The 22,189-nt window shown below is 48.0% G+C and overlaps 1 protein-coding gene across 3 annotated transcripts in view; it reads right to left on the bottom strand.

Annotated features, from left to right (window-relative positions):
• The window catches only part of Pc (pyruvate carboxylase), a 104,139-nt gene that overhangs the window by 21,485 nt on the left and 60,465 nt on the right, over positions 1-22,189 (bottom strand). The gene's annotated exons all lie outside the window — the stretch shown is intronic.

The following is a 22,189-nucleotide window of genomic DNA, read 5'->3' as shown; positions in this document are numbered from 1 at the left end:
ATCTTTGGCTACACAGTGAGTTCCAGGACAGCTTGAACTACAGTGTGATTCTTCACCCATTCCCTCAAAAAAAAAAAAAAAAAACCAAAAACGAAAACAAAAGAAAGCTATGGAGGTGGGGAAGGGAGAAACAGGTGAGGGAGAGAGGGAAGGGAGAGAGAGCCAGGCCCAGGAATGAAGGAAAAGACAGAGCAGGGCCCAAGTCTGCATCTGGCCTTTCCACTCAAACTGTGGCCTTTCTGTAACTGAATGATTTGGTTCTTAGTAAAAGGTAAATGTGTTTGTTTTGTTTTGTTTTGTTTTGTTTTGTTTTGTTTTGTTTTTTTAACTTAAAAGCATACTCAGTAACTAAGACACACATTGCAAGAACCCTGATGTCACAGGACAGCCCGCAGTACAGAGGAGGTAGGTACTAGGAGACGTGAACAAGGCGTCTTCCACAGGAGAGCAAGCGAGGAGAGCAGCAGTGGCAGGCATGGGGGCCCGGTCTCCTATGAGGTCCTGCGGCAAAGAGCGGCAGATCAAAGAAGTGGTGACCACGTGCCTCAAAGGGCGTGTTTTGTGAATATCCTGGAGGAAAGATGGTCACTGCAGCTGGGTATCAGAAATGATTCTCTGAGAAGGGAATACAGGAGCAGGAACCTGACCAAGGAGAAAGAGGTGGCTTCTTAACTATCACTGAGATCGCCGAGGTCCTGAGGGAACAAGCTTGGCACAATAAAGCATGCCAGACAGCCGGACAGACGGGAGCTGGAGGGCAAGGAGCTCTGCATGAAGGAAGACTTAAGGCATGGACAGACATGATAGTCACTGCCTCCTTCAGACCATGAGCAGATCTAAAAGGATTGGAAAAGATCCTGGCAGAGATAGGGACAGACAGAGGGTGTCCCATCAGACCATCCTGGAGGCTGAGGAGAGACACAGAGCTTCTGACTAAGGGTGGGGGCCATGGGATCAGGCTGGAGTCAGGGAAGGGTGTAGGGGTAGAGCAGGCAACATTCACTAAGAGTTACGTTGAGTTGAGGAGTGCAAGAAGCCTGTCCAGTGGATGGGCCAACACAGAAAGGCTGTAGAGGCATGGGCAGCGTTAGGTGCGAAGGAAGCTCATGGACAAGGAAAGAGCAAGGGAGGAAAACCTGGTGCATGATGACAGGCAATGTATGAATCCAAGCTGAGGATGTTGCAGATCAAAAAGGCCCTGGCCTGCCTTTACGACTAGACTAGGAGGGAGAGCCAACAAAGAGACAGCTGCTCAGGAACAAGGAGGAAGGCCAGGAGCCTAGTGTCAGTCCTGAGCCAGAGCTCATGGCCTGGGACAGTGGGGTCAGCCAGGGTCAGCCATGACCTCCCAGAGGCAGAATAAGATGACTCTGAGGCAGTCCTCAAGCTTGTGTCTGTCCCAGGTAGCACACAGCACCCAGGGCTGGCAGGAATATCTAACTCACCTACATGAAAGTTGGGGGTCAATTTGCTAAGCTCCAGGCTTCAAAAGTGGGGGTCAACTTGCTGGACTCCAGGTCCCAGTCTTTCTAAAATAGCTTATATCTTGACCTTACTGTAATTGTGGTGTCTCATCTGGATGATGCTAAACCCCATGGCAGCTATGGCTTTTTTTTTTTTTTAAGTTTCATGTAGCCCAGGCTAGCCTCAAACTCCATTAACAGTTGAACTCCTGATCCTCAGGCCTCTACCTCCCAAGCACTGGGATTATAAGAATACATTATCACATTTGGCTGCAACAATTTTGTTTTAATGTATGTTCCATAGTAATGTTTAACTTAGAAATTACAGTTAGAGATTAACGGGAATTAATAATCCAATAGAACTGTAACAAATGCTGTAACACAGCTATGTGAATGGAGTGTGCTCTCTCTCGGTTCTCTCCTGTGGATCTCAGCAACTCAGCATATATTTTTCTCCTCAGTAACTCAAGAACTTTCACCTTTTCACTTAAACAACGCAAATAGCTTTCCCCTGGCAAATCTCAGCTGCCGGTCTCGTTTCTCTTGTGTTTGGGCCGCTAAGGTAAAACCGTGGTCACCCAGACACAAGCAGTTCCACAGCAGTCAATGATGACTGAGACACTACTCACCAACTATCAAACAGGCAGCAAATACAGCATGGAGACTCTGCACAAAAGGGTAATTCTCAATGTGGGCAGGAGGAAGTGGGAGGCGGCAGGATTTCATTACACACCCAGAACAGCATACCACCTAAAACTTATGGCTTGTTTATTTCTGGAACTTTCCATTTAATATTTTTGGACCTCAATCTTCCATGGATAACTGAATTGAGGAATTGGTGGAGCCAAATGCTAACCACCGTGTGGACAGACTGGGCCAGCTCTTCACTGACTAAGAGATAAAGGTCCAGCACCAGCACCAAACTGACATGGTTGGTGCCTCCTGAAGCTATCCACCAAGATGGGAACCACAGTGCTACAAGGCCTTGCCTCAGATACACAACCCAGGCTTAACTTAAACCAAATTCCCATATTTGGTTCAGTGAGGGGAGAGCACACTATTTTTCCCAAGATAATAACTATTTTTATTGCTTCAAGTATGTGAAATTAATGTGAAAAATATGTGAAAAATGCCAAGCATTGTGGCATACACCTTTAATCATGCAGGAAGCAGAGGCAGGTGGATCTCTGTGAGTTTGAAGCCAGCCTGGTCTATAGATGGAGTTCCAGGGCAGCCAGAACTATGTGAGAGATCTCGTCTCAAAAAACAACAAAAGACAAATATGTAAAAGTTCATATGGGACATGGACTCCAGGATCAGTTCAGATGAAAGGAGCCGAAAAGACAGCTAGGTGCTGACTGGACCCTGGACTTCTATTTCCAACAAGGGCACAAGGACATAAAGGACCATTGACGAAGTTTAAACACTTCCTGATCTTGCTGTTGGTCAGTGGTTAGGAGAATCTCTGACAGCGACAAACACCCAGCACACGAGGCTTCGCGCCCTTACCAGATATCCAGACACCGAAACACAGCAAGGTGCTGCCCTGGCCTGTGAAGTTACAGCTTCACAAAGGAGACTATTGCTAACTCAGAAAACCCACAGGCCTCACCCACAGGTCCTGTCCAGCTACTCTGGAAGCCCTGTTTTAATCTATCCAGAGCCTTCAAGCCAGGCCTACTATATATATACACTGGTGATCTCAGCACTTCAAAGACTGAGAGAAGCAGATCAAGAGTTCAAGGCCAGTCTGGGTTACAATGCAAAAGGCTGGTTTCCTTCATTTCTTGACACCAGGTCTTGTTACAATATAGCCCAGGGTCACTTGAATTTACTGTATAATCCTCCTGCATCAGCAGCCCAAGGGCTTGGATTATAGGTGTGGGCCACCATGCCTACCTTTAAAACAAAAGCTTCTACAATACCTACAAAAGCATGCAAAAGAGAGAGAGGAAGTGTTGGGAGAGTGTGAGGAAAGTGGAAGGGAGTGAGGATGGGTGTGATCAAGATATGTTATACAAATATATTAAATATCAAAATATAAAGTTAAAATTTCTTTTTAAAATGTAGGTCTTCTGTTCCTTGGCTGGATCATTTCTAACCTAGGAACCCAGAATATCCATATTCCAAAACAGGGACTGAGATGTGTATATGAATGTGTTTGGAACAGCACCATTGACAACAACAAACAAGAAGGTCCTGGACAGACATTACCAATCCATCAGTGATGGCTTTGCATGGGTGTTCACAACATGGAAAGTGTTTGTGATACAATGTGGAGCTGAAAATGAAAGATAAACTATACCATTTCATGACTTTTTCTTCTGGAGCAAGGGTGACAGCTGGTGAGATCGTGCCAGGGGGCCACCTCACTGCCATAGGCTTAAATGGCTGCAGTGTGTGTGTTTTCTTCTTTATCCGTCTATATATTTCTATATGCAAAAATCTCCATATTTTATCCAATGGGAACACATTATTTTCTAAACTAATAACTATACTTATTTTATTGCTACATTAGAAATGAAAATACATATTAGAAGCTGCAAAAACATGTAACCTCAGGACAAAGGCAAAGCAACGCAGCCACTCCATCATAGGCTAAAGCTGGCTTTCCTGGGGGGCACAAGGACTATAAACACAGTGGTCATCAGCGGTGAGATACTGTCAGCATCTGCGTCTGGCATTTATGCATCAATGAGTAAGTTTTAAACAAACAAAGGGGTTGGTGGATCCTGGTTACGTTTAACCATGCAGCAGAAGAGAGAAGCCATCAGCGACTGTCTTAACTGTCTACAGACAGTTTCTAGGAGCAAGCCTAAAACCAGGGCTGTCAGACAGTGTTGGTTGTTTGAGGAAGGACTCTCGCATCGTGATTCTTTAAACACTCTTCCTCTGCTGTCTAGTTCTCTCTGACGGAAGAATTAGTTCAGTATGAGCTTTCTTCACTTTTAATTTCTCCAATTTTACTTTGTCAAACTTCTCCACTTCTGACAAGTCTGGCTTATCATTCACTCATCTTGAGTACCCACTCCAAGATATGATGTTCCAGGCCACCAACAGGTCAGACGGCTGCTGGCTAGGGACCAGGTTGGGGGCATATTACTTATAATTAGAAAAGGAAATGGGGCTAACGAGATAACCCAGCTGCTAAAGTGCTTGTTGCCAAATTTGACAAGCTGAGTTTAATCTCAGGAGCCCTCATGGTGGGGAGAGGACCCCCACAAACACTGCGGCACTCATATCCACTCCTCACCAAAAATAGATAAATGTAAAGAAAAATTTTAAATCATTTTAAATACAAACTATACTTGTAATCCCAGTTCTTGTGAGGCTGAGGCAGGAGGACAATCTCAAGTTCAAGGCTTGGCTACATAGTGAGAAGAAGAAAGAAGGAGGGGGTAGAGAAGGCAGACCTTTGCTCAGAATGGGCAAGGGGAGTCCCTGGGCTTCCCCCTGGTAGCAAGATGAGGTTGGTATGTCCCAAGTGCTGGGCATGAGCCTCCATACTGTTTTCCCAGCTGGATCCACCCGATCCGAGGCAAGCAGTCTGCCAGCGGCACCCAGGCTCTCAAACTGCCTGGGAAGTTTCAGCTGTTTCTGGGGGCTCTTCCTGCCCCTCACCTGGTGGCTTGATCTTGCCACCACTTGAGCACTTGACTCTCATCCTGTGAGCAAACAGGCCATCTGGGTGCCCTGCCCCTCTCTCTACCACACAGGATCCCCAGTCCCTTCTTCAGATAAAGAAAGAGACTTTAGATTTGTGTCAAAAGGCTGGTCACTTTGTGGGAAGAGCTGGCAAGTTCTTAGAGGGCTGACTCTCTACTACACCCAATGATGGAAGACTGAACTGTACATCTAGTCCACACACACACACACACACACTTAACATTACTTCTCACAAATGATCTTGGTGGCCCAGGGACTCCTTGGCGAGCCCACTTCACAAAGAACATGTAGAGTGTGTGGGGAGGAAAAAGCCCCTCTGAGCCCTTGTGTGCTTGTAGAGGGCAGCAAAAACAGCCTGAACTTGAGACCGGAGTGACTGGCCACTGGGGAGCATGAGCCAGGGCTGGCAGCAAACCTGGCAGATGTTCACAGGCAGGAAAAGGTGAGGCCCTTTCAGATGGCGTCACAGCAGGGCAAGTGGGAGCGGTCCCTCTCAGTAGGGCTGTGAGTGGCCAGGAGGCCCGTGCTGCCTGCACTGTTTGCCTGGTCTAGACCCAGCTCTCCCTTTGCCAGCACTGTGGTTTGGCCCTCTGTAAATTCAGGTGCCACTTCCTTCCAACCCAGGCAGGTCATTTCAGGTCCAACTGAGACAGAGCACCTGAAGTACTAGACCTTGGGTTAAAAATGCCAGCTGTTGCCGGGTGGTGGCACACGCCTGTAATCCCAGCACTCGGGAGGGAAAGGCAGGTGGATCTCTGTGAGCTCAAGGCCAGCCTGGTCTACAGAGCTAGTCCAGGACAGACTCCAAAGCTACGGAGAAACCCTGTCTCAGAAAAAATAAAAACAAACCAAAAAAAAAAAAAAAAAAAAAAGAGTGAGAGAGAGAAATGCCAGCTGTAGCCGGGCGGTGGTGGCGCACGCCTTCAGTCCCAGCACTGGGGAGGCAGAGGCAGGTGGATCTATGTGAGTTTGAGGCCAGCCTGGGCTACCAAGTGAGTTCTGGGACAAGCTCCAAAGCTATACAGAGAAACTCTGTCTCGGAAAAAAAACAAAACAAAACAAACAAACAAAAAGCCAGTTGTCAATCTTTCTCACTGTCTTTTCTTCCTTCCACATGAACGCAGGGATAGAGAAGAAATCCTCCCAACCTTCCCAGAGCCCTATACAGATCACACCAGCACCCCCACACATACATGTGTACACACCAAGGTCTTCTTGCTAACTGCCCCAAGGCATTCCTATCCCTCTGTGGTTTTCTGAATAGGACATTGATATGAGTCACACCTGCGTGTGCATACCCATGTATGCCTGCATACACACATACACACACACAAACAGCACAAAGTATCCAGTCCTCAGGCACACAGCATGCTTTCACCATATATAAAAACCTACCCCAGAACTTGAGTCAGATTTGTAGAGCCGCACCTGTTCTGGAACAGTCACCCGGTACCAGCTAAGCACCTAGGCGTGCTGCACAGAAGACGTGGTAGATGACCCACAGCCAGCGGCTGCTCCACCTGAGGTCACTGGCCCCAGAATACAAAGTTCTCCAGCACTAGGCTGCTGGAGGCCTGGGCTTTAGCCAAGACTGAAATCAGGGGAAGGGGCGCCGCCTCCTGAGGCCATCATGGGCCACTGGCTGCCTGGGAGGGCCGGACTAGGGAGGCGGGGCAGTGGGTCATGCAGAAAGTAGATGAGCAGTAGCCTAGAGCCTGTTCCCTGGGCCCACAGGGATAGGCAGGATTACAAGACAAGTATTCTAATGCTAGAAAGCAGCTGCAGACTTATGTGGTGGATTTAGGACATATTGCCACTTGAAGTTCAAGGCACAAAAATGTCGACCAGAGGGTAGAATGGTGCCTAGGAGGGCTGCTTGGGAGGGGCTGTGCTGGGCATGATGGAGGGCAAGGGTCACACTGCCCTGAAGGATGGTTCACTACAATCACAGGAGACCTCTGCTTCAACTTGCTTCTCCCCAGTTCAACACAATGCTAGACACAAGACAAGGCCTTGCCAACACAGATAAGGGAACACACCACCTTGCTCCTGAAGCATCTCCATTGCTAACCTATCTTTTCCCTCACTGAATCCCACTGCCCTCACAGGCCTACAACCAAGACCTTTCAGAATCATGATCAGCCAGAGACACCCTGCTGCAGGAAAGCTGTGGGTCCACTGGACAGTGTCCCATCAGAGTCCCTCAGAGACCCATTGATAGCTAACTAGAGTGTTGAGTTTGAGGGTCTGAGATGGTCCCAGAGAGCCGTTAACAAGGTTGACCAAGTTGTGCTTGAGCCTCACCACATCACCCAAGATGAAGGGACAGGACCGTCTGCACAGCCCAGGGGATGTCATAAAGCTTGGGGGTCAGGTGGGAGAGAAGCAGAATACCCAGGATAGTGAGAAGACCTTGGATGGGCACCAAGGCATGAAATGCCCTCCAGGTTCCCCAGAATCCCTGCTTTGGGCAGTAATGGGGACACAACCTGTCTAAGCCCAAGCCCTGGCATCCTGATGTGACTAACCTCTTTCTTCACAATAGCCTATCACCTATCAGAAGGTGTTTCTAGACTCAGCCCTTCAGGCTGGCACTGTTCCATGTGTCTCCTGTCACTCTCATTCCAAATGATGGCATGAGCAGAGAAGTGGGAACAGGAGGCAGGCTTCCACTTAGCCCACAGTGTCCTGCTGGGGGAGTACTTGGTTGAATGGTTACATGAAGTCCTTATGGTTGACAATGTGACTGAGAATCTGATTTAAACCCTCTGAGGGAAAGCCCTCCTACTTGGTGGCACCAATGCACCTGGAGTTTGCATAAGCCTGAAGCTTCTAGACAGGATCTGTTGTGCTGCCCTCGAGGATTCTCCAGTGCAAAGCAAATGCCAAATTCCCAGTGCCAGCAGGTGATTCTAAGGGATCCACTCCTTAAGAGGCTTCCTTACAGATCATTAACCAGGCGCTTCAGGGTTAACTAACACCAGCCATGTTTGGGTCCAACATGAATGCTGCCCTCCAGAGCAGCAACTGACATGATAGGATTTAAGTCCCAACTATGGAACTGAGCTGTGACTCCATCAGGAACACAGATGACAGACACTTACACACCAAGAATACCCAAACTAGAAAACCTATGATTTAAAACAAACCTACAGCGCAGGGCCACCACCAGCACTCTGTGCTGGACGTCAAAGACAGCAACTGTGCCAGGGTCATGTGTCCTAGAAATGCCAGTGCTGTTTCAATTTGTCCAGCAAACCACCGAAGGCCCTAAAAATCCCACTCCTTCGAACCTAAAATTTAGCTTGCAGACTTTCTGCTACATCTAGAAGCAGCACAGAAGTCCATGTCAGGCCAGTTTGGGTGCAGGTGACATGGCCACTGTGCTGCCAAAGAGAGGTGCTGCTTCACAGAACAGCCTGGCTGGGGAACGGGCAGAACGGCCTGTCAGTGCTGCAGTCAAATGCTAGGCCCTGGGATATTCCTTCTAGAAACTACATGGCTTTGATCTTAACTATGTCTGCTTTCACAGAGTAACTAGCAGAGGGTCACAAGGAAGGACAGGTGACTTCCTGCCTGAGGCACTGGTAGTAAGTGGCTTCTGAACCGCCAGGGTCCTGACACCTGTGCTGACCCAAGCGTGCTTGCAAGCAGCCAGTTGTGCAGGAAGAAGAAAGGACAACTCAGAAACAGGCCCTAGTCTCCCAAACTAACCAACAAAAGGATGCCTGTTTCCCTCCTCCCAGACCCCAGCTCAGCCCACCCCAGGCATCCTGGGCCACTGTGAGCAATTGCAGACTGGGTGACCAGAAAGTCTTGGCAGAGCATTCCTTCCTGGCTGCCATCCTCTGGTGGATGTGCTGCTCTCTCTAGGCTGTTCCATAGTATTCTAAACATGTCTGCTAGGGGCCCAGGAACCGGCAGCCAAAGGGACAGAAGAAAGGAGGACACGTCTGGCTTTAGGCTACAGTAGCTGGTGCCAAAGCACCATGGAAAGGACAATGTGAGGCTGAGATCCCTGGGGAGTGGGAATGGAGGGCAGGAGGGTAGGGCTGAGGGGGTGTCACAAGTAACAGAGAAGACAGGAGAACAGCACAACAGGAACACTCAGTTTGCAGGCACTGGAGGGCCTCTGAGCTTCAGCAAAACACTGGAACCTTGTGGCAGCTTGAGCCCCAAGGGCTCTAAAAGGCCCTGGGCAGAGCTGGGCCACTTACACTCACCAATGGCTATGTGGTCCAGCAGTGTTCAGCAAGCTTCCATTCAAAAGCTACAGCAAGAGCAAGACCAAGATCTGCTACTACACGGACATTCTATCTATGCAAAAAGACTCAGAGATAGGAGGTAAGAAGGTATCTCAAAGGGCCTGGAGAACAGCAGGAAGGGGACAAGGGGACAGGGCACAGGGCACAGGGCACTGCTGGCATGGAGATAGCCGCTTTATCCCAGGCCTTAGGGAAGGTAACAAACTCAGGGCCAACACTGCCCTCTGGTGCAAGGAGCCATCACTGCCAACCTGCTGCCCACCCCCCCCCCCAACAGGAAAGGGCACTTGCCCTGATTTCTCCACATCCTTTAGGACTCTGAACAGAAAGGTCTTCCTGGACGCCCATCTCCCCAGCGGCTCAGGCAGCCCTGATTGGTCAGCCATCTCCCTTCAGCTGTCCCATTCTCACCCATGGAGCTCCTGCTGAGGCCAGCTCCCTGTGGATGAATCTACATCCTTAGCAAGGTGCATTTAATGTTACAACTTGCTGACCCATCTGTCTCCTTTTCTGAGCACTGTGAGCACCCCAGGCACAATATTCTTGGCCTATCTATCCCTCTACTCTCTCCATAGCACTCTGCATAGTGCCTGGCACCAAAATTAAATATATGCTTGAGGCAGGCAATGAAGAATGAATGCATGATGAATGAATGAATCAAGGAATGAATACTCCGGGCCATACAGCAAGCTTGCGAAATAGTGTAGCAGTTTACATTCATTCAAAAATATCATGGTGCACTTAGTGAAGACTAATAAGGCACAGTTCCTTTTGGGAACAGTATACCCAAGCTAACAGTGCATACAAGTCTCCCCTCCACAAAGTTTAGAGCTCAGTGTGCTGTTGGCAGGACAAAGGGCAAGGCAGTAGAGAGCACCTGGCAGACTGGATGTTTGTTTCTGCCCCAGATCCACATGCCGAAACCCTGACCTCAGACTTCCCAGCCTCCAGACTAGGAGAAATAGCGTGTGTTGTTTACAAGCTCCCTGACCTGCGGCATTTTCTTAAAGTGGCCCAGATGGACTCAGACACAGGCTAAAGGTGGGAACTAAGAAAGGCACGTTTCAGCCAGGCAGTGGTGGCGCACACCTTTAATCCCAGCACTTGGGAGGCAGAGGCAGGAGGATCTCTGTGAGTTCGAGGCCAGCCTGGTCTACAGAGTGAGGACCAGGACAGCCTGGACTACACAGAGAAACCAGGTCTCAAAACAAAACAAACTAACAAACAAACAAAAAAAAGAAAGAAAAAAAAGAAAAAAAAAGCCTCACTGGACCGTGTCTGCAGTAAGGCAAGGCGGACAGCAGATGTTGGCAGATGGAAGTTTCCAGACAGTCATGTTGGCTTGCTCTCCATTCATATGCTCCTCTTTCATGGTCTAAGATGGAAGGTGAAAGGCCTTGGCTGGATAAGAGCAGGACTCTCAGAAGCCTTCAGGGGCTCTGGGGCCTGGTAAGCTCAGGACACATGGACTGAATTGTGTCCCTTGAAAATACCTTGTACTTCAGCATGTGACCTCATCTACAACTGGAATCTTTCCAAGGAATTCTGACAGTCCCTGGATGCCATCATCCCTAGCCCATACATGTCTGGTGTTCTTGTGAGACACACAGATGGGAGACAATATGAAGATGCATCCAGCCATGTGACCATGGTGATAGGTCTACAAGCCTAGGAAGCCAAACGTCAGTGACAAACATAAGAAACTGGAAGAGGTCAGAAAAGAACTCAAGGCTTTCAGAGGGATATGGTCCTGTTGATGCCAAGACTTTGGACTTCTAGCCTTCAAATCTAAGAGCCAAAATCTCAGTTGCTTTAAGCTTTCCAGAATTGGTCCTTAGTTGTGATGACCCTGGAAAATCAACGAAGAGTCCCCACAGGTGGCCAGACCTCTTGCAGACTCTAACACTGGGCTAGGAACACATCCAATAGAACAAATGTGTCCTTCTCTCCTCTGCTCATCCTGCTGCAGGCTGCAGCTGCAGCTGGGTTTTAGAACATGTAGCTATTTAGGACTGGCTCAGCTGGGGAAGGTGAGTGGGAGGCAGCAAAAAGAGAGGTGAACAGTGACTGACTGTGGCTGTGCTGTGTGAGGCTGCTGGGAAAGTTGGGCTGAGCCAGCAGGAAGGCCTCTGGGGCAAAGACATCACAGACCAGCCCTGGAAGAGAAGGAGGGAGGGGGGAGGAGTTAATGAAGGGAGATAAGAATGTCAGAGGAAGGAGACCAGGGGGAGGGAGGGAGGGAGGGAGGAGGCTGGGGTGGGGATGGGGGCAGCAGGTGTAAATCTCCTAGCCAGTGTCCTAGTCACTGCAGGGAACAAGGATGCTAAAAAGGAGCCCATGGGCAGACACCTGAGTTCTATCTAAGTCAAGAGTTTGCATGCTGGCAGAGAAAGTGGGCTGTCCCCCACCTCAGGGGATGCTTCCTGGCAGGGAGGAGTAGAAGCGTGGCTATTGGCAAGTACCAGTCTGCAGGGTCTGAGGAAGCTGGGTTTGAGAAGGAAAGAATGGAAGTGGGTGGCAAGTCGGAAAGGTGTTCAATGCCTGTGAGAGGGACCAGACAGCTGGTGAGAGGGAGTAAGGAGCCCAGGCAGGTGGGAGCAGGGAGGACAGAGGCAGTGTGACTGGACAGGAAACAAAGGGGAACCGACAGCACCTGTTAGGTGAGCAGCAAAGAGGCAGGGAGGAAGGCAGACTCTGGGCTCCTGTTAAGATGGATTATGGCAACAACAAAGATCACAGAAGCAGGTGAGGTAGAAGCTGGGAGCTCACTGCAGAGCCCAGAGGGCTGGTGTTAACTGCTAGTTTCCAGGTGGAAAGGACAAATGGGTAGAGAACTCGGCAGGAGCTAGCTGGGGGAGTTGCCCCCAGTGAGACAGTGTGGAAACACCCGTGGACAGGGTTGGTACAGAGAGAGGAGACCACAGAAAGATAGCCAACACCCAGCAAGGGGCTGCTGGGAGGAAGAGGGGTCCAAAGAAGAGGGATGAGCAGAATTGAGGCACGGGGTTCTGAGAAGCAAGAGAAAACCAGCCACCAGATTCCACACCACAGAGCTAGCTCCCTGATGGCCTGAGCTGTCTTAGAGAGTAGGAGGGGGTGGGTCAGGAGAGGGAAGGCAGGGCTGAGGGGAAAGCTAAGGAGGTCAAGCCTCCATCAAGCTTCCTAAAGTTTCAACAAGAACTTTCAGAAAGTTCAGGAGAGAAGAGAAAGGTAGGTAAGCTAGAAGGCCCACTGGGCTCAGAAGACTTTTCCTTTTCAATAAAACACAGAAAGATCTAGTAGGATGTAAGAACTCAAACATGAGGGTTTATTTCTATTCCCAATGAGGACTGGCTTATTTTTGCACGTTTGTTTGTTTGTTTTTGAAGCAGTGTCTTACTTTGTAGTCCAGGCTAGCCTGGAACTCACTAATAGCCAAGGCTGGCCTCAAACCCCTACGGTCTCAGATTTCCAAGGGCTGGGATTATAGTGTAATCCATATGCCTTCTCTGAGACTTCCTTCCTAAAGAGCACAAGAGACAGAGACTAAGTGGACAACAGAGGCTGGGTTCTACAAGACAGGCAGCATGTTGACTACCGGTCATGATGCAGGGGATAGAGAACAAATTCAAGAAAAGTCCCTCCCAGCAAGAGAATTTGCAGACCCTGGAAAGCCCAGCACTCTGTTCTGGTGACTCGGAAGGTCTATGCAAACACAGACAAGTTGAAGTTTGAGGGATTCAGAATACTCAAATGTCTCTCCCTACACAGCCTGGGACACTCCAGTCCCCAGTGGAGTAACAGTAAAAGCAAATACCCCACCTATGTGCCTGTGTGGCTGAGTGCTCTTTGCATTCACTCTCTGGCCCCACACAATAGCCTGACGGAACCACCGGTCACTTCTGCTTCCACGTCTAGAGCTGTGGAGACAGACATTTTGGCAGCATAGGTTGAGCTCCATGCCCAAGGAATGCCGCCAGGATGTGAGGGCCAGAGTGCACAGCTTGGTGATGGGAACCCACTGTCCTGCTGTTGGCCCAAGGTAACAGTGTTCTCTGAAGATAGGAGGGAGGCTTGGTCCCTGGAGAAGCTGCAACTCCCGCCACCAAGGAGTGAGATGGAGACAGCAGCCCCACAACTGCACAGAGCGCTAAGCAGGCGCCTTCTTGGGTCGCCAGCCAGAAGGCTCCTCTCTTGGATCTCTCTGTCCCCAGGCCTATGTGTGAAAGGCTGACCCCCAGAGTGGTACTATGGAAGTGCTGGAGCACTTCCTAACTCTAGGGCCCCTTGGACAGCTCCTCATGGTGTGGGGACCTCAACTTACAGTTGCTTTCTTTGCTGCTTCATAACTGTAATTTTCCTACTGTTATAAATTGTAATGTAAATATCTGATGTGCAGGACATCTAGTGTGTGACTCTCGTGAAAGGGTCATTGACCCAGAGGTTGACAACCCCTGTGCTAGAGTCTCTGGGAAGTGGGGTCCAGTAGAAAGCTGGGTCACCTAGAGGTGTTCTCAAAAGGCATCCTGAGACTCTGGTCTCCCAGTTTCCCTTCCTGGCTATGAGATAGCTGGTTTTTCTCTGCCACATGTTCCCATTGCATAAGGCCCAGCAGGTCATGGACCACTTCTGAAAGGATGAGCTGAAGTAGACCTCTTCTCTTAAGCTCACTGCCTTTCTAAGTTGTTATGGTGACAGAAGCCAACCCAGTCCCACTGCTGCAGATGTCTGAAAGAGCCTACCCAGAATCCCCAGAGAGAAGACCACTGTCCACACCTATAACCTTCTCCAACCTTCACCTGACCACACCTCCCAGGACACTGTGGGGTTGCAGTCTTCTATAGGAATGAACAGCCAAATGTCACTGGATACTTGAGGAAATCACCAAAACAAAGTTGGGAATATTTTAATGGTGATTTTGAAGAGAAAAATAATATAGAGAACAGACACGTAGAAAAACTATAATTAATCTCCTCAGAGAAATAAGAAAAGTGATTGCATCCATTAAGAGGCGGCAGTTATTTTAAAAAGCAACAAGAGAGAGCTCTAGGAAATTAAAAATAGAGCTACAGAAAGGTTTTTAACGTAACAAGTGGGATCACAAGACGGTTCAGGACAGCATCACAGAAAGGCTAGCCTATGGAAAACAGGAGAAAATAAAGGACTCATCCACAGAGTCCACTATCTGGCTACTTGAGAATCCCAAAGAGGAAGAAAACTAGGGAGCGAGGAACAACCTAGGGCAGTCTGGGAGGCTGAAGGTCACCCACTTCCTCCCATGTCAAAAGAGTTCTGTGACCCACTCTGCTGAATGGTTCCTAGGGCGGTGGTAACAAGTGAAGACAAACCTCAAGTCTGAGGACAACAGGAATATATCCTTTTGCAGTTTGGGAGGCCAGAAACTCAGCATCCGTTTTAGATGAAATCTGCTTCTGGGCAGGTCTATGGAAAGGACCCATCCCTTGCTTCTTCAGCTTCTGGTGGCAGATGGGACTCCTTGGCATGTGGCCACATCACTTCAATGTCTGCCTGCCTCTGCCTCCACATCACCTTCTTGGTGTATCTCTCTCTCCTAAGGACCCCTGGAATAGTATGTAGGGCCTGTCCCCTGTCAAGGTCCTTAATCCACATATTGAGGCCTCTTTTAAGGTGACATTGAGCTTAAGACCTCATATCTCTAGGGATGTGGGTGTCTTGCATACTAAAACACCTCTGAGCAGAGAGGAAAGAGGTCGCATAGAACAGTCTTCAACAGGGATGCTGCAGGCTCCTGGACCAAAGTCTCCAATTTCCTGAGGGAAGCCCTTTCCAACCTGGGACGTCCCACCCAGTCAGACCACCCCATCCGTGGCTGTGGCCGTGGGACATGGGCCAGGACTCCATGCCTCCAGCTGTGGCAGCTGGAGTGGCTGCTCTCTGAGAATTCTACTCAGATGAAGCCAGAATTCTTGACTTCACTGCAGAGAAGAATTTCAGGATGAGCTGGTAGAAAGTAGAAAAACCAAGATGGGCTTTAACACAGAGGAGAGCAGTACACACTGCAGTGTAGGTGGGGCTTCTCAACAGAGACGCACCTCAGTGTCTCAGTGACTGCCACGACTCCTACTGTATGGTTCTTAACATGCCACTGTTCTTGTTTTTAGATGTATCTATTCATTGGTTGGTTGGTTGGTTGGTTGGTTGGTTGGTGTTCTGAGACAGGGTTTCTCTGTGTAGCCCTGGCTGTCCTGGAACTCTCTCTGTAGACCAGGCTGGCCTCAGACTCACAGGGACCCACCTGCCTCTGCCTCTGCCTCCCAAGTGCTGGAATTAAAGGCAAGCTAGATCTATTCATTTTAATTTATGTGTATAAGTGTTTTGCTTACATGTATGTACGTGCATCATGTGTGTGCTTGGCCCCATGGAGGGCAGAAGAGAATTCCACAGAACTGGAGTTACAGATAGTTGTAAACTGCCATGTAGGTGCTGGGAATTAAATCCAGGTCCCTTGCATAAGCAACAAATGCTCCTAACCACTGAGCTATCTTTCCAACCCCCGAACTCCATTATTCAAAAGGTTTCAAGGAATTTCTTTTCCTCTCATTTTGGTTAATGAGTTCAAAGGTTGGTTCCTCAGTACTTTGGGTAGGGTAATACACTCTGATAAGGTAAAACCATGGTCACAAGGGGTTACGACATGTCTTATGTCTTTTACTGTAAATGGAGTTTCTAGTCTTGGTTTATTTATTTTTATTTTTTTATGTGTATGAGTGCTTTGCCTGCATGTAAATACACCATGTGTATGCAGTGCCTTTGGAGGACAGAAGAGGGTATCAGACCCCCCTGGAATAGTTACAGACGGTTGTGAGTTGTGGGCCCTAGGAATTGAACTCAGGTCCTCTGCTAGAGCAGCAAGTGCTCTTAACCACTGAGCCATCTCTCCAAGGCCCTTTAATTTTAATTTTTATCTTTATAAAAGTTTCTAGTCTTGTTTATGAAATTCTCAGAAAATATCAGGTAGGAAAGGAGAGAGGCTGCCCCTGCCACATGCAGTTAGGCCTTAAGTTCACTACTATTTTAACATTCTCATTTGAACTATCTCTATTTAAAAAAAACAAAACAATATTGTGTTTATGTAGACCACCTCAACAGCAAATTATGCTGTAATTTTTGACTCTCGGTTGGTGAAAGACTTCAGCCTCTGGAATGAGAGGTTTTTTTCACTTCCCATGTCCCCTTAATTTTCCATCTTTTTATCTTGTCTCAATCGATCAATAAATGTCTATAAAATACAGATCTCAGGCATGCCAAGTCCCTGGTTGCCACCAGAAGGAGCAAAGGGAACCACTGGTGAGTCCGGGCCACTGCCCAGCAAGCCTCCAGAGTCACCTGCAGATTTACAAGGTCACAGACTGTGAAGGCTCAGGTGTCCCCGTGTGCGGCTGTTAGACAGCAGAAGAGCAGGTGGCTGATGGGGGATTGCAAACCCACTCTAACACAGTGGGGACAAGGAAATACTACCACAGCACACACTTTCAGATGTGACTACCTGACGCGAATAATTTAAAAATATGAAAAAGTATGCCTATAACCATGCTGGAAGGTTGCAGGGAGAGGAAGGGGTACATATCTGGGACTGAGGGGAGTGGTACATGAACTAAATCTTTCATGAATTGGATGTCAAGAAAGCTTGGTTTCGGGCAGTGGTGGCGCACGCCTTTAATCCCAGCACTCGGAAGGCAGAGCCAGGCTGATCTCTGTGAGTTCAAGGCCAGCCTGGTCCACAGAGCAAGATCCAGAAAAGGCGCAAAAATACACAGAGAAACCCTGTCTCGAAAAACCTAAAAAAAAAGAAAAGAAAAGAAAGCTTGGTTGATAAAGTGTTTGCCATGAAAGTATGAGGACCTGAGCTTGACTTCCTGTGCCCGTCTAAAAGCTGGATGTGGTGGCGGGTTTCTATGCCAACGCTGAGGAGGTGGAGACAAGTGGACCTGGGCTCCTTAGCCTACCTAGCCTAATCAGCAAGCCTCAGCTGCCAGGAAGAGATGCTGTCTCAAAAAACGAGATGGATGGCTCCTGAGGAATGGCATTAGAGGCTGAGTTCAGATCCCCAGCACCCACATAAAAAGCCAGGCATGGCAGCTCTCGGTGGGGAGGGACAGGAAGATCCCAGGTGCTCAGCCAGTCTAGCTGAAATGGGGAATTCAGGTTCAACGAAAGCCCTGTCTCAAAAAAGCAAAGTGGAGAGCAGCAGAGTAGGACATCCTGACGTCAACCTCCAGCCCACAATCTCTCATACAAGCAGGCACGCACGTACACACTCTCACACACACACAGTGTTCTGTCATTATCATTATTACTAGGTTTGTCTATTTTATGCTGGGATTAAACCACTGAACGATCCCCCAGCTCTCATTTTCCTCTTGTTAATTTGTTAATTTCAGTGGCTGTATTCTACTCTATATAAAAGACTTGAGTCATGATCAAATGAGGACCCACTCACTAGTCATTGACTGAATATTTCTGTCTGCCTCCCACACTCGAAAGTGACTGACTCTATACCTCAGCATGATGGTGTTAGCAGGTGTGACCTTTGGAAGGTGAAAAGGTCCTCGGGGCACAGCTCCTGAATGTAATAAGAATACTGGTGTAAGAACCAAGACGAAGCCATATAGACACCTTAGGCTTGGACTCCCCAGACTCTAGGAAGTGAGAACAAAGTCCACTGCTCACACCATGGTGTCTATGCTATTAACAGCAGTAGACTGTCTCACAGAGACCACGACAGTGCCAACACATCATTGCTTCTTCTTAAAGCTCCAAAGCCACAGCCCACAGATCGATAAGACTAATTGTTAAACCTAGGGTGACAGGCAGACTGAATCCAATACACTATCTGCTGTTTTTGTGAATGATTGAAAAGTCATAATAGAATCAATTAAAAATGTCAAAAAATGGTCAGCTGTGGTGGTGTTATTCCAACACAAAAGGAGAAGGCAGGCAATCAGAAGTTCAAGGCCATCCTCAGCTACATAACAAGTTGGAGGCCAACCTGGACTACACGAAACCCTGTCTCAAAACAAACCAAAAGTTTTTAAAAGCGTGGCTGGAGAAATGGCTCAGCATTAAGAATACTAGCTATTCTTCCAGAGGATCTATGTTCAATTCCCAGCACCCACATGGCAGCTCACAACCATCTTTAAGTCCAGCCCCAAGAGATCATACCACCTCTTCTGGCCTCAGCAGGCAATAGACATGCATGTGGTACACAGATATACATGAAGTCAAACATCTATACACATAAAATAAAATAAAATTTATAAGGAAAAAGGAAAAGCCTTGACCCCCATTAAAGGAATGTAAAAATTTCTTTTAGAAACAGACTTATCGTTGGAACTGCTGCATCAGAAAACTGGTATATCTTCTACGTCAATATTGCAATCTCTCTCTCTAAAGCTATGTTCTAGCAATTTGCAGAACCTCTAAAGTACATACAACAGGACTCCTATATATCCTGCAAGTCACTACTGACTCCTACAACATCAGACTTTTGACTTCTGTCAACTTTGTAGGTATAAAATGATACTCTCTTTATATTTTTAGTCTTATCATTTCATTTTTGTGTGTGCTGGGAGCTCAACCCAGGGCCTTATGTTTGCCAGGCAGGCGCACTGCCGCTGTCACTGAACCCCAACCTCCTCTTTTGCTTTCATTGTCAGTGCTCTCTACTAGAGAAGTTGAAGATGGTCTCACGGTCATGGACACCTCTTGAGGCCTTTCTCTTTGGTGAACTGCCTGTTCACTTCACTTGCCCACGTTTCCACTGACCTGTCTGTCCTTTTCTTTTTGCTGTCTGTAATAAATGTTTACGCTGCTATTCCAGACAGTCTCCATTACTTCTGTGGCAACTCCTTCCTATATGGAAGATGTCCAGCAAGTATTAGGAGAAAGGAAGAGTTGAAGGAGAACGAAGATAAGAAATGAGCAAGTTCCAGGCTCGGGTAAAAGACAAGAACACCTCCTCAAAACAACAAATGCCCAGGTTTTCTGGGACAGTCCCAATTGTAAAACATCCCTGTATTTGGCCAGGGGCATCACCCAGTGACTGACACGGTTTTGAAAACTCTGACACCCAGGCCAAGGCACAGGTGTCGCTGTCCAGGAGGCACAGCCAAAAGGCAGAAAGACTAGCAGCCCAAGGCAGACCCATGAGCAGACGGTGTGGCCTCCCACTGTAAGCCGTCTGCTGCCACAGCTGCTCCAAGAGCAGGGATAACGAGGAAAAGCCGCACTGAGATCAAACTTGAAGACAACATCTGGCTCGTGGAGACCAGCAAAAGACAGAGATTAGAGATGCAGCAGCACTTGCCTCTGAGGGAGTTTAAGGAACTCACTTTCCAAAGGAATGGGTTGAGGTCAAGTGACTTGTGTTAAGCAAAGACCAATGGCAGACAAGATCTCTGCTGTGGTCACCGTCTTGTCTTGCTGAGGGACACATGGCACTTTTCTGGCTATATTCTGCCATGTTTATATATAGTGCTGTGGTCATCGTCGTTGCTGTTGCTGTTATTGTGAGACAGGGTCTTACTTCACAGCCCTTGCTGGTCTGGAGCTTGCAGACCAGACTAACATGGAATTTGCAGTGCTCCTCCTGCCTCTGCCCCCCAAGTGTTGGGATTAGAGGGCAAGCCATTTTCACATGCATCCCTGGGCCTAATAGTCTTTCTTTTTTTTTTTCTTTCTTTCTGTTTTTTTGTTATTGTTTTTCAAGACAGGGTTTCTCTGTGTATCTTTGTAGCTGTCCTAGATCTCACTCTGTAGCCCAGGCTGGCCTCAAATTCACAGAGATCCGCCCGGCTCTCCCTCCTGAGGGCTGGGATTAAAGGCGTGTGCCACCACCACCTTTCTTTAAAGACAAAGAACAAGAGTTGGGGGTCAGACACTTGGTCTGTTCTAGTTTAAAATGTACCAAGAATCAGAGGTTTGAAGCTCAGTGCCACTGAGCCAGAGACTGGGCAGCACACTGTGGCGCCCACACCTCACCAGTTTTCCAGTGCTAGGAAGGGGAAGGCAGAGGATCAGGAGTTCAAGGCCAGTCGCAGCTAGTTGTTCGTAAATTTGAGACCAACCTAGGTTTTATGATACCCTATCTTAAACAGACAAACATGTGCTAGGCCACAGCAGAAGCAGTAAAATAAACTGTAAACTGCTTGGCTGAAATCTGGCTTTAATGGGCTGAGGGTGTAGCTTAGTGACAGAGTACTTGTCTACCAGCAAGACCCTGATTCATTCATTCCCAGCACTGCCAAAACAAAGGAATTTCAGACAAACATCAAAAAAAAAAAAAAAAAAACCATTAAAATATAAGTAAATCCCATGCAATACTTAAGGTATATTTATACTGCAGAATTATTTGTTGTTTAATCACAATTTAAGTTGACCAGGTATCCTATAGTTTGTCTGGCAACTCTAACAGGCCTTTGGAGTTTAGGTCCTACAGGGACAGTGCAAGAAACTAGTGGAGAGAATTCCCAACTAGTAACATGGCAGGGCCAACACAGTGCCTAAGCCCTTGGGAGTCAAGCTGCCTGGGTTGAAATCAGCTCTATAGACTCTGAGGAAGCTGCTTCACCTCTGAAACTCAATTTTTTCACCTATAAAGTATGAGTTAATAGTAATTACCTCTGGGGTTGGTAAAGAGGGATCAAATGAGTTGAGGCATGTAGGTGCCTAGGCCACTGCCTGTCACACAGTCAGCCTTCACTTGGCTCTTTGTACTTGGAGTAGTGCTGAGTGTGAGTGCTGGATCTGTGGTGCTGCCAAAGTAGCATGAGGCAGGAAGTGGGGGAAGAAAGCAGAGGCTTTTCGAGAGGCTGAGGCTGCAGCAGGGAGAAGCCTTGCTCAGGAAAGTCAGACCATCTCAAAGACAAGGTCCTGCTGGCATCACCAGCTGCCAATAGGGAGCCATGGGTCTGGTCTTGCTCTTCTCACTGGCCTACCTGACTGTGCTACTGCTTTCTGGCTCCATGTTCAATGGCATCATGTCAGTAGCTGGAAAGTGGCCACAGCTGGTATATTTATTCCCTAGGAATTAGCAAACCCTCTCAGCAGTGCCCTTTCCTCAACCTCCCCTATCTACCACTGACAGAACACCTCCACAGTGGGCCAGGCCAATGAGCACAGCCCCTTCTCTGCTTCCCTTTTAACCACAGAATTCATACAAAGAATTTCCTTTCTCTACAGAAGAGCCTAGAACACAAAGGGTTTGACTCAGTCAAACAGGCGAAGAGCTAACGAAGGTGGGAGACAGGCCTCTGTCAACGCGTAGATGCATTTGGTACCCAGAAGCCACCGGCAGTGCTAATTAGCCTGAGCACATCACAAAATAAAAATGTTTTGATGATCATTTTTAACAACTTGAAAACTGTCCTTCTGTCTTCTAAGAGACTAACTTCCTCGTTCTACCCTTGATAGCTCCCTCCCAGCCACAGGATTTTGCAAGTTGAAGTATGGGGGTTTAAAATTATAGCTTTTTGATGTACAAACATCTGTCTATTTTGTAGCTGAACTTGCCTTCCCGTCATCTCCTTCATCATGTCCCTACAAGTACATAAGCCAGGCCAAACAGCCCCTCTGTCTTTCTCAACACCATCTCCTCGAGGACTGAATTCTAACATCACCTTCAGCCCTCCCCCCCCCCCCCCCCCCCGTCATCTACTCAAGAAATGCTATTGTTGGACCTCTTGAGTACCTCACAATCTTCTTGCCTTCCATTTCTGAAACCTCCCCTGCATTACCCTCTTCTGATGACCTGAACTATTGTAAGATCCTTGTAAC

The sequence above is a fragment of the Onychomys torridus genome, chromosome 1, assembly GCF_903995425.1.
Source record: "Onychomys torridus chromosome 1, mOncTor1.1, whole genome shotgun sequence".
Taxonomy (NCBI): domain Eukaryota; kingdom Metazoa; phylum Chordata; class Mammalia; order Rodentia; family Cricetidae; genus Onychomys; species Onychomys torridus.
The sequence above is the reverse complement of the archived record's forward strand: the minus strand, read 5'-3'. Positions and strand labels throughout refer to the sequence as shown.